The 16,640-nt window shown below is 39.5% G+C and overlaps 1 long non-coding RNA gene across 1 annotated transcript in view; it reads left to right on the top strand.

The window, feature by feature from the left end:
- Nucleotides 1–11,985, top strand: part of LOC117286366 — a 270,367-nt gene extending 258,382 nt beyond the window's left edge. The window contains exon 3 of the long non-coding RNA XR_004517525.1: nucleotides 11,696–11,985. This is a non-coding gene — a long non-coding RNA (uncharacterized LOC117286366). The remainder of the gene's footprint in view (nucleotides 1–11,695) is intronic.
- The last annotated feature ends 4,655 nt before the right edge of the window (nucleotides 11,986–16,640 follow it).

The following is a 16,640-nucleotide window of genomic DNA, read 5'->3' as shown; positions in this document are numbered from 1 at the left end:
ATCTAGGCAAGGTTTTTTACGAATCTCCATTTCTTGAGGTCATCTGAACAGCTTGAAGTGTCTAAGACAAAGCTGTGCACTGAGAGCTAAATGACAGATCAAGCTGGTTTTATCAGACAATTAGTATTACTGGGATCTAGGCAAGGTTTTTTACGTGTAATATCTCATTTAATCCTAACAATTGCTTGTGTGGGTAGGATTGTTATCTTTACCATTGTGGAAACTGAAGCACAGAGAGGCCCATAGCATTCCCAAAGTCATGAAGGCACTAGGTAGGTGAGCTTGTTTCAAACCCATGCAGTTCAATTCCGAGTCTGTGCTTGTAACCACAAAGCTGTACCAGGAGGTGATCTTAAGTGCACTGCACTGAATGAGTGGCTATTTTCTCCCAATGTCAGGCTTGACTAATATCTCAAATTTCTTAATTTTTAAAAACTAAATAATCCAGAAGAGAAAGTTAAGAACACCAGATTTGAGGGAAAACAAAATGTTGTCTCTACGTCATGACATTCATTTACAAACCCTGATCTTTCTACCCTATGCATAAGACTTAAAGGAAGAACAAAAGATTTAGAGCCAATTATTCTTTCCTTGCCAGGAAATGTGACCTCAGATGAGACTAAGTTTCCTTAGCTTCAGTTTCTTCATTTAAACACTGGAGCTAATAACAGCTCTCAGATCTGTTTCTTGGGATCACGTGAGATTCAGTAAAGTGTGAATACTCCCAACCCATCTTTGGGTCATTAGGGCATGTCACTCGAGGTGGTCTTTCAGGCTCATCTCCTCCCACATTGTACCTGTTCTGCTGTAACATGACTCAGAAGAACAGTTGCAACCACTGCCTTTACTGTCTTGTATGAACTTCAAGCTCAACCTAGGAATGAGTTTGTAGTCACCATTATGTCTATGGTTCAAGTGTGCTCAATAATAAGAATACTTGCTGAGTTTAGCCTCGGTATTGTCACTTTTTTTAAGATTCTGCATGGGTAAACTTGGTGCTTCTGGGTCTTTACTGTGGTTTGGATTTGTTTTCCAAAGATTCTTGTATTAAAAGCTTGGTGACCAGCTTGTGGTGCTATTGGAAAGTAGAGGAACCTTTAAAAGGTGGGGCCTAGTGGCAGGAAGTTGGGTCATCGGGTGAGTACTTTAAGATCTGACATTGAGATCCTGGTCCTTTTCTGTCTCTATCTCCTTGCTTTCTGGCTACCATGAAGTAGAAAGTCTATTCTGCCACACACACTCCCACTGCCATAGTGCACCGTGCCATCACAAACCCAAAGTAATTGGGCCAAGTGTCAATAGACTGAAACTGTGAGTAAAAGCCCCTTTATTTCTTATAGGTTGTTCATCTCAGGTATTTTGTCACAGTCAAAGAATGCAGGTTAGTACTCTGTTCTCATTTTTCGTGATGGTTGGAACACCCTGGGCCTGTATTTTCACACAGCCAATGTGCCATGTTTCTGTCATTAAAAAGTGAACCTGTCCCAAATAATAAACTTTCTCTACCAGGCTATCCCTGAGCCTTTCCTCTACACTGGAATTTAATTTCTTCTTTCTTAGAAGTTCTTCAAAATGTAAATCTGTCTCTTTCTTAGAAAACATCCCATTATAACTTGTTGTAGTTCAAAATGTGCTTGTCTTTTCCTGTGCCTTGAATGCGGTGTAAACTCTAAGGGTAGTTTCTGACATACTTCACCTTCGTGCCCTCCCAGCTTTGGGTCCATCATACAGGGGACACATGAAAGATTCCTGGAAAACACACAGGAATGGGTATGCGCTCCAGCCTGGGCAGAGAAGAGCAACAGGATTCTTTAGGTTGCTCACCTATCCTTAAATTTACCAAGACTATGAGCTGTTTGCATGGAAGTCTTGACTAATATCCTATTAGCGTAAAGAAAGCAAGAGTAGCAGCTGCAGCATGTGACATCAATTACCAAGTTCCTCACTGCTTTGTCTAGAATGGCTGCGAGTAATAGCACTGTTTTACTCCATGCTAAGACATGGAGCTTTCTGCTTATTTATTTATTTATTTATTTATTTATTTATTATTTATTTTGGTGGGGGGGGGAGTTGAGACAGGGTCTCACTATGTAGTTGAGACTGACCTGGAACTTACTATGTAGCAGTTGGGTGCCGGATTGAACTCGGGTATTTGCGCTTGCAAGGCAGGCCACCAAACCGCTGAGCGAAATCCCAGCCCAACTGCTAATTTTTTAATGCAAAGAAAATTGTATATTAGAAATGTCAAAAAACCCAAAAAAGTATTTTCTGGAAAATACCAGCGATGTTAAAAACAGAGGAAAGCAAAAGTTACCAGTTTCAGGACAGTGTCACTGAATTACTTACAACACCTAATATAATGCAAATGTTACATAAATAGTCATTACACTGTATTATTGTTCAGAGTATAGTGGCAAGAAATAAAGTCTGCACTGAATGTTCAGCACAGAGGCAAATTTTATATAAAGTAGTTTTGTCCCACACTTGGTTGAATCTGTAGATATAAAATGTACATATACAGAGGGCTAACAGATACTTGTTCTTTTTTTTTCTTAACTCACTGTTATATATTTATATTTTTCCATTTTGTTTCTCTTTTTATTTTAAGAAAATATAATACAAAATTCACAACAAAAAAATTAGTTAATTGCTGGGTATGGTTATCTTTATAATAGTTATTCAATATACAAGACATTGCCAAAGAAGATTCTTTCAAGAAGAAACAAATGGGGCTGGGTATTTAGCTGAGTGGCACTGTGCCTGCCTCACAAGCTCAAGGTCCTGAGTTGGATCCCCGGAACGAGAGTGGGGGGGGGAGGAGGAGGAGGAGGAGGAGGAGGAGGAGAAAGAAACATAGTAGCACAAAACTTTCTTTTCAATGAGCTAAGAGAAATGAGCAGTATAAATGAAACAAAATGTATATGTTAAAATATTTTTGAAACAATGGAATAGGAAAATTTGGTGAATCTTTTTATTTGTCTTTTTCATCTAGCGTCCTTTGGCTCCTCATTTTCATACAGGTGGTTTGAATTTCTCATATACGAGAAACCCTGCACTATTTAAATTTGTGGGTTTGAATTATTTCACTTAACATTAGAGTCTCAATTTGCACACATTTACCTATGAATTTCTCATTATCTTTTCCTCTATAACAGTGTAGTACTCCATTGTGTACAAATACCACACTTTCCTTATCCATTCATCTGTTGATGGGCATATGTGCTATTTCCAAGATCCAGCTATTATAAATTATGCTGCTGTAAACATGAATATACACATATCCCTGTGGTAGGATAATTCTAACTCTTTTTAGAAAATATTTAGAAGGGGGACAGTTTGGTCAATAGAGCTTTGAGCTACTACTCCCCATTGCTTTTTTTTTGGTACTGGGGATTGAACTCGGGGCCTTGTGCTTGTCAGGCAGCTGGTGGAACCACTGAGCCAAATCCCTGGCCCTCCTCATTGCTTATTAATCTATTCAGGAAACACTTATAAACACTTATGCATCTGGCTGAAAGCCTCAGACTAGGATAATGAAAGCAGAACTCCTGCCCTTGAGAAGTCATAGTTGTAGTTAGCGAACAATAGTGACAGGAAACACCGTAGGAAAGTGAAGCAATGGGAGGGTCAGAGCAGGGTGGCCCCAGACTTCCTCCATCCAAACCCCCAATTTAGGGATTATTATGTTGCGGGTTTTCCTAAATCTCAGTTTCTTCTTCTGTTAACAGTACTTACCCTTTGGAATGGCTGTGAGGGGTTAAACAAGACAAAGCAGAAAGAGCAGTCAGTTGCACATGGAGAGCCCGTAGAAACATATAGTACGTGTTAACTGTGGTCATCATTCCCTGCTGTAAGTCTTTTCATCTGTAAAGTGAGGGTAGGAGTTGCACTCAATTTACGGGTGGGGAGTTCCATGATTATATGATTGCACAGAAGTGTTTGACTGCAAACATTTGATAATTGGTGCGTACGATTCTTTTACATGAAGTAAAATAGAATGGAATATAGAAATGTTCAGTGTTGTAGTGTACTAATGCTTACAACTTATTTATAACGCATCAAAAATAAGATGGATTGAGTAGATGAAGAAAGGTTTGGAGAAATAGGATGGAAGAAATATAGCAAAATCTTAATTCTAGTATCTAGATGATAAGTTCCTGGGTGTTGGCTGCAGCCATCTCTCACCTTTTTGGCATGTTTGAAAATTTTTATAATACACACTCAGGGAAAAAACTAATGCTGAAAGATGGGATGGTCTTTGAACCAGTCTTTGAGCGAGGAAATGCTACGGAAGGAGCCGAAGAACTGGACTGATCTACTGTTTGCTGTCTAACCCAGCCTAAGAAGAGAACAGCAAGTGCCAAGGCTCAGAAATGTTCAAAAGTTGCCATCCTCTGAGGTATGGCGAGAAGAAGGTTCTGGAGTGAAGAGCAGAGGTAGAGCAGACACACTAGGTTCCAATCCCAGGACTCTGTTTACTAGCTTTATAACCGCGGAGAAGTTTGCTTAAGTCTTTCTGCTTTTCCTTCCTTATCTGAGAAAAGGGACATAGCACTACCTACCTTACAAGATTGCTCTCAATACACCTTCGTTCCTCTCTCCTTAGGAAAGCTTACCCTCTTAGCACTCGTCTCTTCTCCGTGGCTCCACCTAATCTTTTTTAATCTAATATGAGGGGTCAGGAGATTCACTGGAGGAGGGAGAGGAGGATGGTAGGGAGGGTCACAGTGAGCAAAGTTAAAAGAAGAGTTGAGTGGGAGCCTGGGTCTCACAAACATGTCTCAGGCACCAGCCAGAGAAACATAAGAGGCCCAAGCTTATTACTTGCTCAGTGTCAGGCACGTGGCTTCCAATGCTATATTTAAAACGCTACTGAAATTATGATCCTGTTGTAGTTCCTTTGCAGGCTCTTCATCAACCTATGTGGAATGTGTGGCTGGCAGGAAGCCAGCATCATCCCTTGATCCCCTCCTCCATATGACTCAGCACAGATTGGACACTTTAATAGCTCCCTAGTCCAAGTTTGAACTTGCCCCCAAATGAAAGCCTCCCTCCCCCTCAGTGCTTCCCCCACCTTCACAGCCCACTCTCCATTTCCAATTTATCAGCTAGTAAATTCTGAGTTGAGCTTGGAGCCAGAGTTTCATTTACTTTTGGCAAGAGATCAATTTCTTCCAAGAAAAAAAAAAATCGAGGGTAAAGGAGGGGTAGAGGGGGAAGGTTTGAAAAAATCCCAGCTGAACAAAAAGAGCTCATGGAAACAGCCGCACAACATGAAGTCGCTTAGCGAAGAAAGAGCAGTTCTTTTCGATGAATTAAGTGTCAGTGAATTTGAAACAGAGTTTGAAATGATCAGGACATGCAGCTGGGGTTACTAACCAAGCACAAACGGTTTCTTGGTTTGGAGAGGTTGTGGGATCCCTGAGACACTAGTGACTTCAGAACAGGAGAGAGGGATTAAAGGTAACCACGGAGTCCACATTCACTTTCATTCTGGATTGTGTGGACATTTGACATGTGACATCCCTCGTGATTTTTGGGTATCAGAACACATGTTGGTATGAAACTTTCCTGATGGATCTGCCAACGCTCTGAAGAGCAAGGGCTATTTCTTGCAATGCAGAGTATCCTGAGTTGTATGAAAAAAAAAAAAGTACAGTTAGTTCAACTCCACACATGGGGAAAATGCAAGGTTAATCCTTAACCAGAAAAGAAATTTAAGTGTGATAATAGCCATCAGCTTTAGAAAATCTTTTTCATAATATTCACTGCTGGAAATGTTATGGAAAAACAACTACTCCTTATATTATGAAGGGTAGTCATGTAAATTGCATCATCTTTCTGGAGAGAAATTTGATATTCTTTTTCTCCATCGTTGGCCCACTTTCATGTCTTGATTGTTTCATGAATTCTCTTTTAACTCCATGTATCAACCTCTCTTAGACAATACTGATACTTTTGATATATATCATTTTGCATGAATTTGTGCAAGATGTGAGAAACTGTTTTGTTTGGATGTAGTTTTTTTTCTTTTATTGAGTTTATTGGTACATTTTAGGTATACAGTACAGTGATATTCATCATTGGGATCTTGTACCTGTACATGACAGGTCTTGGTTCTCATTTTCCCCTTGTCCCTGCTGTCCTTACACCCCCCCTCCCCTCCCTGTTTACCAACACTTTATTTCCATTTTTTCATTTTCTCATATATTTTTCTTTTCCCTTATAACCCTTCCCCTACCCTTCCCACCTTCCCTCCATCTTTAGCCGTTTTCTTCCCATTTCACAATGTCAGTTATCTCATTAGGACCTTATGTACTATTACAGTTTATTCACACCAGAGAAACTATTCAGTATTTACACATTTGTGGCTTATTTGGATGTAGTTTTAATATAGAAAATTATAGGATACTTCTACTTTTTCACTCGGAATTATATTTATAATATTACTGTGTAGACATTTAAACTATTGCTTCAACCTGTTTTACAAAATCCCGCAGTGTGAACCCATTATAATTTACCTAAGAATTTCCCCAGTGATGGACTCCCACCTGCCACCAACTTCCCACCTCTGCACTGGGTACTTTGCCCTTTAAAACAAAACAAAAATAAAATGCAAATGACAACACCCTAAAGAGCTGCATGATGTTTCTTATACACGTCCCTTTATAAATTGTGAGGGCATTTCTTTAGTATATGGTCTGTGTCTGTGTGTCTATACAGTTAAATTTTTCTTCATTCACTTAGAGTCAAATTACTGGATCATAGTACTGGAGTGAAATTCATTTGATTAACTGAGGTAGCAATTTTGAAATACCTCTTCAAATTAAAAATTATGCATATACATTGAATGTGCCTATAGAAAAAATTCTATACATTTAACAAAGTAGACATAAAAAGATATTCATAGAAACTTTGGTATGAGCAAAATCCTGCAAACTACTGAAGTGTCATGTGAATATACATGAAGGTGAGTCCGTAGCAGGGTTATTCGGTGGCAAGGGAGCAAGTAAGTACAGGGGTGAAAGCACAGCGTCTGGGGGTAAATTCATGGATCTAGCCCAGCTCCCACCATAGGCCAAGAACCTTGCACAGGCGGGTAAATTCTTGTCTTTCTTTGTCAGTAGTATCATGGAGGTTGTGCCACATGTTTATATGCATAAGCATCCTGGAAGAAATAAGTTGTATACTGAAACCAACTAATTTAAAGTCATTTTAAAGAAAAGAATGTTTACAAGGGTGTGAACTGGGTAAAGCTGACTGTACCCTAATTCCAAGTTGGCAAACATGGTGAGCCATTGCCAAGAACGAGTGAGCAAGGCACAGATCCTGTCATGCAGATAGACTGCTGTGCAAAATGGGCTGTCCAACAGAAGCCACAGCCTGCGGTCCCAAGAGGAGAGACGTTAGTGTGGAGACCCAAGGGATCAAATACCCCTTAATCTCTACCCTCTCTTCTATTTCTTCTATTGCCATTCACCTGAAAGCCAGAGACCAGGGGTCTGATGCTGCTCTCCCTGAATAACAGGATGCACTGTGGATTGGGGAGGGGATGGGCTAATGGAAGACACCCAGCAGAACACCCCCATCAGGCTTTGGGAGAATTAAATGAATAAAGCCACGTAAAGGGTTTAGAAGAGCTAGTGGCACAAAGTTAAGGCTTAATAAGTGTGGTTATTGTCATTATCTGTTTCATTAATATTGGTATTGATTACCCATTGAAACCATTGAGTCAGAGCCTGGTGCACTGCAGTGGAGTCATACTCCCAAGATACATGCTAAGGAAAAAAGGAGACAGAAGCTACTCAGTGTCAGGAGTATGAACTCTTTTGTAGAAAAGATTGGGAAAAATATTAATGATAGTTTTATCTGTGAAGAGTATTTGAAAATGACACAAGGGTAAGGAAAGTTTCTTATTTTTCATGCTCTATCTTCTTCAATATTTACGCTTTTTAACAGTGTGCACAGGTTATTTTATTTTTATTGATGAAAATGATAGGTGCTAGCTGGGAGATGTCTTTATGGGATATGGTCTCTGAAATTTTTTAAGTATTTGTTAATTTAAGAATGGAATATGGTGTTGAGAAGAGCAGTATTTTCTAAGTATCAAAATTGGACTAAAATAGTGCTTGCAAGAATTTGAAGATGTCTGATTTTCTCACTATTTATTACTGGAATGTTAACTTCACATACTCCCTCTCCTTGAGTCTATCCAGAAATTAGTGACTTTAAATAATTTTAGACAGTGAAACATGATCTTCATCTATTTAACAAATTTTTGCCCTAATTGGGGGTCATATATTGCTATAGACACACACACACACACACACACACATACTGATAGATTGATAATAAAATACAGAGATGATTTTATAAATGTGTGTATGCAGATTTCATGGATGTGAGCACATATATACCCATGCACTTTTCAACATGACTCCAAAATACTACGAAGACTAAGAGACTGGGCTCTGACATCATTCTGCCTAGATTATAATTCTGACTCCACATTTGCCAGCTGGTAAGTGTGGGCAAGTTACTTGACTGATGTAAACCTTGGCTTTTTTCACTTCTGGAGTAAAGATTGCTACCTGCTTCATAGGAACTTTGGACGATTAAGTGAAATGAGCATAGCTGGCATTATAGTAATCACTCAACATATGGTAGCAGTTATTTATTTTTAAGAGTAACCATCCAAACTAGCTCAGCCAACTGAAGAATTTTGTTTTCATTTCAATCCAGTCTAACTCATCTACCAGGAATTTCCTCTGACTGGGAAGTGGCTAGAGTGGGTGGCAGAGGGCATCTATGAGCACACAGACCTAAAGAATATGGAGCTCTTGGAGCTCAACTCTCCTTCTAACTTTGGCCTTCTTGTCCAGGAGAATGGGAATGCAATTTTAAAGAAAGTTCAGTGATATATGCAAAGTTACAAGGCTGGAACTACAAAACCAAGTTCACTGCCCTCCATCTGGCTTCTACTTTTGTATTTAGAACCATCTATCCATGGTGTCAGTGGCTATTTATTTTAAGGGAAGAGAGAATGCTCCCAAGAGGAATCCTGAGTGGAAGAACTGCGACATCATTCAGCATGCACAAAAGAGCAAACCTGAGTAGGCCATGGCCATTGCTTAGCTTTCACCTGACTTGCTCCTTCCAAAGAAATGAATTGTCCTCCTTGTGGTAGAAGCCCAGTTCTTCAAATCAGATGCGCTGTGGATCCTTTGAAACTGGAGCCATTATCCCTGTCATTCTGTTCAACTTCACTCCCCAAGAGGATACTAAAAGAGGACACTGCACAGAGCCCACTACCCAGAAAGGAGTTTTGCTTTGATGTGATCCCCTGTATACAGGAGGTGTCATGTGAATCAATGTCACCATTGTAATCATTACAGAAACTTAGGAGGACGAAAGGCTCTGGGCATCAACTCAAACTGAGTGACTTAAAAGATAAGGGAAAAAGTCTTTACCCTCAATAGGCTAGCAAGTTTTTGGTTTGCTGTCAAGGAATTTGTAATCATCAGTGTTGTCTAAAATTAAGATGTTAAGTTTCCCGTTGCTGCAGGTGTTTAGTCAGAGTCTGGCAAACCACTTAGTGTAAATATTGTGCAAGACCCAGACAACCTCTCAGGCCCCATTCTATGGCAAGTCCCTATCTTTTTCCTTTCCCACCAGAGAGGGGAATAAAAGGAGAGATTCCCACAGAGAGGAAGGGGGAATTCTATCAGGTTCCCATAGTAAAAGTTGATTCTGTGGATAGAAGCAAATGTGGCCAAGAGAACAAAGTCTTAGATGTGGAAAGAGGATGATGGCTAGTTGTATCAGCCCCTGGGTGACTGGTGCCAGTCACTTCTGCTCTTTCTAAACCCATCTGCACATGAGGTCAGCATTTCTCTAACCTTATGATGGCTACTTCAATTGGGAGCTCATAGTTAGTCAGACAATAATGCATACAGACATCAGTATGCAGATAGACATATGGAAGATTTACAGTGAAAGGATAAAACCCACGGCGCTTTCTGGGGCTATATATTGTTTGCTATTTTCCTGGCCTATGGAGAACACATGTTGAAGAAGTAATTAGAAGGATGAGTCTTTAAACCTTGTCCATTAATATTGCTCATATGGATGATAAGAGTCCTGGAACTATTACCAAACGCTACTCAGGTGTTTGCAGTTTGTGGTCCAGGCCAGAATAAAGAGAGGACATTTCCAAGAGCCTGAAAGTCTTCTGCTGCAGGCTTGAAAGATGCTTCTGTTACTTTGATCCACACTATTACCATAACAAAGGACCACAATCAGGAGGTTTCAACAACAGAAATATATTGCTTCACAGTTCCAGACACTAGAAGTCAGGATGACTGCTGAATAGGTCCTTCTGAGTGTTGTGGAAAAAGGATCTACTCCAGGTCTTTCTCTGAGTTGTACATGGCCATTTTCATGTATCTCTTCCCAATGTCTTGCTTCTGTGCATGTCCTATGCACAAATTTCCCTTTTTTGTGAGGGTATCAGTCATATTGTATTACTGCTCACTCTACTGATCTCTATTTAACTTGATCATCTCCGTATTCTGTTTATAAATAAAGTCATATTCCAGAGTATTAGCAGTTAAACTGTTAGCATATTGTAAGAGGATAGAATTTAAGTTGCAATCCCACCCATACCACCTTACCTAGCTCACTGGGTCATGTTATAATTAGTAGGATTGGTAGTTGGTAGTGAGTGATAAAAATGATCACATACTCCTTTAGGTTCATTTGCCCCATTTGGCTTTTTCTTCCCCTCCAAATCTTTAAACTAATATTTGTCTCATATAAATATCCCCCTGGAATTTGGTGTTTGGTATGTGTATGTATGTGGGAGAGACAGCCAGAGATACAAACACAAAGAAAAATATTTGCACACACTTCCTCATCTCAGAGCTTCTGCTCAGTAGAGAAGCAGAGCATTTACCTGTGGAATGTACATGTGTCATTCCTCCAGAAATAACTAGCCTTGAGCTCTCATCTCAGGGTTTTCCTGAGGACAGTCTTACTGTATGAATAGATAGCTATGGCTTCCCAGGGTGAAGCAGTAACCTTGCATTCACACCAACAGGAAAATGGCTCAGTGTAAATCAAGTCTCATCTCATTAATTACCCTGCCAGACGTTTATGTTGGGCAGGGTCCCAACATCCTTCCATGACAGCCGTCATCTCCATTCTGGGCTTAAATGACCCATTTTGTGGTTGAGTTCATCCTAGAACCCTAAGAGGATGGGAGGAGGGAGGGCCCTGAGGAAACTTTGTCTGCTGTGCCTGGAATCCCCAGTGACTGGGGTTATTGGGTTGGGTGATGGTCAGGATGGAGACAGTGCTTGGTCAGTGTCCAATAGTTCAAGTCATCATCAAGGATTGATTTCCAAGTTAATGCTCCCAGGATATTTTTGACTTTCTTTTAGGATTAACTGCCAAGGTTAATCCATGATCTTGTTTACTCTGTGACTGGTCAAATATTTAAACTGACTGGAAATAAATATCTCAAGCCTAAATCCACTCAACAGTTCCTCCAACTTCATGCAGGGAAACATTTAAAAAATATATTTTATTACTGCCTATTAATTTTACAAAATACTGTGTTTCAATATGGTATTTTCATACACATGTATAATATATTTTGATTGTATCCATACCCCCATTACCCTCTCTTATGCAGCAAAGCCTTTACAGCATACAGGAGAGAAGTAGATGCAGGCCGTTATGAAGAGACAAGAACTCCTGTAAGAAGGATGAGAGCTTGACTCCCTCTTTGGTGACTCAGTGAATGAAGACAGAGACTTTAACTATTGCCAGCAGACTACCCCATTGCCTGACTTGTTTCAATTCTCTAAGGATGTTGGTTGAGCATTCCAAATGCAGTCAGGAGCACAAGGCAATCTTCAATGTCAACTTTTCAGATCTCTCAATCATGAAAATACTGCATTTTGCCCAGTTTCCAAGGTTGAAGAAACTTATCACCCTATTGAATGCAAGCCTAACTAGAGAATGCTGTGCAAAGCAAAGTGAGTTTTACTATCACCTAGAAATAAGCAAACACAATAAACAGATGTGAGATGACCAAATTAAGGAAAAGAGGTGGTCAAGAAAACCAGGATTCTCCCTCTGAAAATCCTTGAGTGCATGGTAAGAAATGGACCACAATGCCTACTGATTTCAAACAGTTGACAGTTATAATAGGTGACATGTATGAAGCATGTTTATGTGCCAGACATTGTGTTCAATGCGTGTATATTTTCATGTTGAATCTTTATTAACACCTCCCTTGTTTTTGGTACTGGGGATGGAACGCGGGACTTTGCGCTTGTAAGGCAGGTGGTGGCCTTATAAAGCTCTTAAGAGTTAGGAACAAATATCTCTAAAAGTTATGAGTATCAAATGAACTAATACATGTAAATGCACTTAGAAATTATAAAGTGTTATAAAAAAACCAATGTATGTTATTATTTCATTGAAAGATTCCTGTTATGGTTTATGTCTAGGTGTCTCTCCAAAACTTCGTGCACTCAGAGGTGAGGCTTTGGTAAGGTGATTGGATTACTAGGACATGATACACAGCAGTGGATTAGTCCACTGATAAATTATGGCTGAATGTGATGTTGTGAGTTGAGGTATGATGGGTGAAGGTGGGTCCTAGGTGCATGGCCCTGAAGGACTTATCTCCCTCTCTCCTGCCTTGATCTTGTTCAGCTTCCTGCTGCCTCACCATGAGCTGTTTCTCCCCTGCCATGCCTCTGTGCCATGACAGCCATGCCAGTTGACTAGGGACTGAAACTACTACAAACTGTGAGCAAAAATAAAACTCTCCTTCTTAGCATTGTGGGCTAAGACAACCCCTGAAATTTTTAAGCTTAAGAGTTATGCAGTGAAATATAGATGCCTAAAAGATATGTGATCTAACCCAATTGTATACCTCAAAACATCACCCAGAGAAGTAATGTCAGTTTTGTTAGGACAAAATTGTTATTCGATGTGCTTAGAGAACCACAATAATGTAGACCTTCTTCACTAATTATGAGAGTGCTCAGATCAAAGAGGTTGACAATTGACCAAGACATATACTTTGTTAGCTCCTAACTGTGATAGAATGGAAGCTAAGTCCTTCATTGCTGTAATACCTTGGTTAGTGACTTTTACTGGGGTTATAGACTTTGTAAGGTTTGATCTCTTCTGGTCTCATTGTTTGCATTTCACATGTTTGTACTAATGTGTTAAACAAGCTGGTATACTTAATTAAATGCTGACATACAGAAAGCAATAAAAGAATAATAATTAAACACCCACTTTGGGAAATTTGGGTAATGAAGACTTGGAGCTGGTGGGGCTTACTCAGGGTGACACATTTGCTAAAATGGGTGGAGTTTAAGAGGAAGAGAGTCCAGAGGCCTCGGAGCTGATGGAGTATAAATGCCCTTGGGGTGAGGTCTTTGTTTGTCCTTACTCATACAATGCCACCCACCTTTTCACTGAGTCACCTACTCCTTGTAGGTAATTGGCTTTTGGGGAGTGTGGGTATATGTGAAGGAGTTCTTTTTGGGACAGTGTAGAGTTAAAAAAATTTTTTTTCCCCGCTAAGGTATATTAAATAAAAAGGGTCCAGCACAAAAGCTGAAGGGCTTTAGATCACTTACTACAGTGAACACCCCCAAGTAAATAGTTGGAAGGTGTACAGCTGCATTGTGAAAAGAAGAGCTCTTCCAAATCAGGGATATCTGTTTGTGAGCAAATTCCTAAACTAATCTGAGCATCAATTTTACATGATAGGATAAATGTAAAGCCCTGGCAGTGCATGATAGATACTCCATATTGTGACTATATTGCTGTCTCTCTTGTCAATTGTGTTTTAAATTATTACTTGCAAACCATTTATATAAGCATCATCTAAAATTATCTCTTCTGATAAAGAAGTAGGGACTAGAAACAGAGATTCTCAGATGAATGCATTGAACAAGTGGATATATTATTGGTCCTAATACCTCCAGCTCTGGGTCCTGATTCTGACTCTGACACCACCCCAATTAACCACCTACTGGTTTTCTCTATGCTTTCTAACAGAATTGTACTAAATCGTCTTCAGGTGGTATAGTTCAAGGATGAGTGCAGAATCACAGAAGTGGCAAGTTAGCTGTCCAAATTTAGAAGTTGAGAGTGTGAAGCACAAAGGGTACAGGTTGAGTCTCATGGCTTCACTCAGACGTAGCTAAATACTAGTTTAGGAGTTCTCTAAAGAGATCATCTCTAGCACTAAATCTTCAGAGTGATGGAGGCAAAGCCGCAGATGCAGAAATTCTGGGCTCTTTCCCACAGGCTTACTGCCCTGCATAAGGTCTGTGGGAGGACGGGCAGCAGCAAGATGAAAGGAGTAAAAGATGTGAAGATTGATTGATTTGGTAGCTGCTGGTGCCTGAGGTCCTGTTGGCAACAGCTCATAGTATCTAAGATGGCAGATTGCACACTCACTGGCTAGTTGTTGTCTAAGACACTTGGATGACTTCTTTAGACATCACCTGCACCATTTAAACAGGGTGAGTGGCAACGAATTGGCAAGTCTTGTCCATAATGCCGCTATACTTGGAGGACTTCTGGGTCTAACCCCATAGAGTGGGTAGGTTACACACTAAAGAGAAGTAACAGCAGCAGGAGCCTAGCTAGACTTGCCTGCTGATTTGATCAGAACTTCTCATGAACCTGTCTATTCTCAAAAAGTGCTGTCTGTCTTCTCCTCCACATGCTCAGTGTGAAAACAGAAACTTAGGGTATGACAGATCTTAATGAGCTAGAATAGAAAAGTCAACACGGTCTTCTGAAAGCCCAGCATCTTCCCTTCCAGAGCCAGTGGCAGTAGAAACCTCATGCTGCTTTTTTCCCATTCTTCACACCTGGCCCAGTATACTTGCCTTTGTCAATTTCACAAGAGTGTGTTGGTTTTTTCATTTTGTATATTCCTGGTTGTTCTGCTGTATGCTTATTGTTTGTTTAAAACAGAATGTTTTACCTCAAATAACATTCTGTTGGTAAAAAAAATACCCTGTTCTTCACCAGAGCTGTTCCCTCCTACTTGGAGGTATGCCCTTGGCAAGAAGTCTGCTCTGTTTGGTAGAGGTTATCACTCAAAAAAATAAAATTCTTTTTTTTTTTGAGGCGTGCCCACAGAATGACAAAGTATAATTTTAAGGCCGCTGAAAAGTCTTTATTCTTTGACACAAAATGATCTGTGATCTTCTTACAGAAATCTCAATCTTCATAAATTCTTTTCTTAAGTTTAAGGCTTTGTTCCCTGGCAACATACTAGGAAAGCTCTGTAGGAAAAGATGCACATTAACGCTTATCTCTTGGATACCCTGCAGTAGGGTTGAGTGCCAGCTTTTACAGAAAAGTAGTTTTGCCAGGGAACAGATGAAGATCATTTTACTGCTTTGGCAGTGAGGGGAATGGAAAGAAGGATGAGAGCAAGGAAATGGGTCTTCCTTTTAAGAAAAGTAATATAGAAAATAACCCTGCAACGCTGCTTAAGAAACGATTTTACTTTTCCCCCCTGATCTCAAGAAAATATGTCCTTATGGTGAGGATCTGGGGAAACTGAAATACAGTGTATTTATTTTCTTTGTCTAATCTATCATTAAAGAGTGAAACTATAATTCTTAGACATTATCAAATGAATATGTGCAAAAAATGTTATACTGCTCAGTAATTGAGGGAATCAGCGAAATGTTACAACTGGTTTAAAGGAGAATTGAAAGGGCTACACATGTGAAATATGTGCATACGTAAAAATCAGATTCCACTTAGATGAACTATCTAAAATAAAATCATGGAATCAGAGACTGGAATGATGGTTGAAGAGCCCGAATAGAAGAAAAAATAGGTAGTTATTCATCAGTGAGCATATAGTTTCAGTTAAACAAGATGGATTCATTCTAGAGACTTCCCACACAACATTGTACCTATAATCAACAATACTGCATGTTTTATTTAGACATTTGTTAAGATCTCATGTTAAGTGTTTTGCCACAGTGTTTTTAAACAGTCGCCATCACCTCCAGGAAGTTCTCCTAGAAATCCCCAGCTCTCTCCACCCCATGCTAGTACCCGTAGCAACTCATGCCTGTCTTCATCATTGCCTTTACCATGTTTTATTCACATGTTTAATTCACCACTAATACGTAAGCTGAAGACTCTATCTTATATGTTATTGTATACCTAGAGTTTGACACATAATACAGATTCTATAAATGTGTATTGAAAATCTAGTAGTTCTTTGTATTGATTATAAAAGTAAAGAAGATAACTGTATAGATGAATATACAATCAATTTGTAGTTATGTGTTTGGATAAAAATTAAAAACTAACACGTTTTGCCTTCTAAAATCATATCTGACAGTGGGTACTGAGTTGCAATCAGACAGAAATTCTAATGTACTATATTTATTGACCAGCAGGGTGACTAGATAGTTTCTGTGTACTACACATCTCAAAAAGCTGAAGAAGGGATTTTGAGATTGTTTTTTTTTTGTTTTTTTGTTTTTTTTGCCACAAAGAAGGGATAAATATTTGAGGGGGTAGATACACTTAACCTGAGTATGCAGTGTATACATGTAACAATG

This window comes from Fukomys damarensis, unplaced genomic scaffold (genome assembly GCF_012274545.1).
Source record: "Fukomys damarensis isolate Sample0158 unplaced genomic scaffold, DMR_v1.0_HiC HiC_scaffold_16, whole genome shotgun sequence".
Taxonomy (NCBI): domain Eukaryota; kingdom Metazoa; phylum Chordata; class Mammalia; order Rodentia; family Bathyergidae; genus Fukomys; species Fukomys damarensis.
This window is presented reverse-complemented; position numbering and strand designations above follow the sequence as displayed.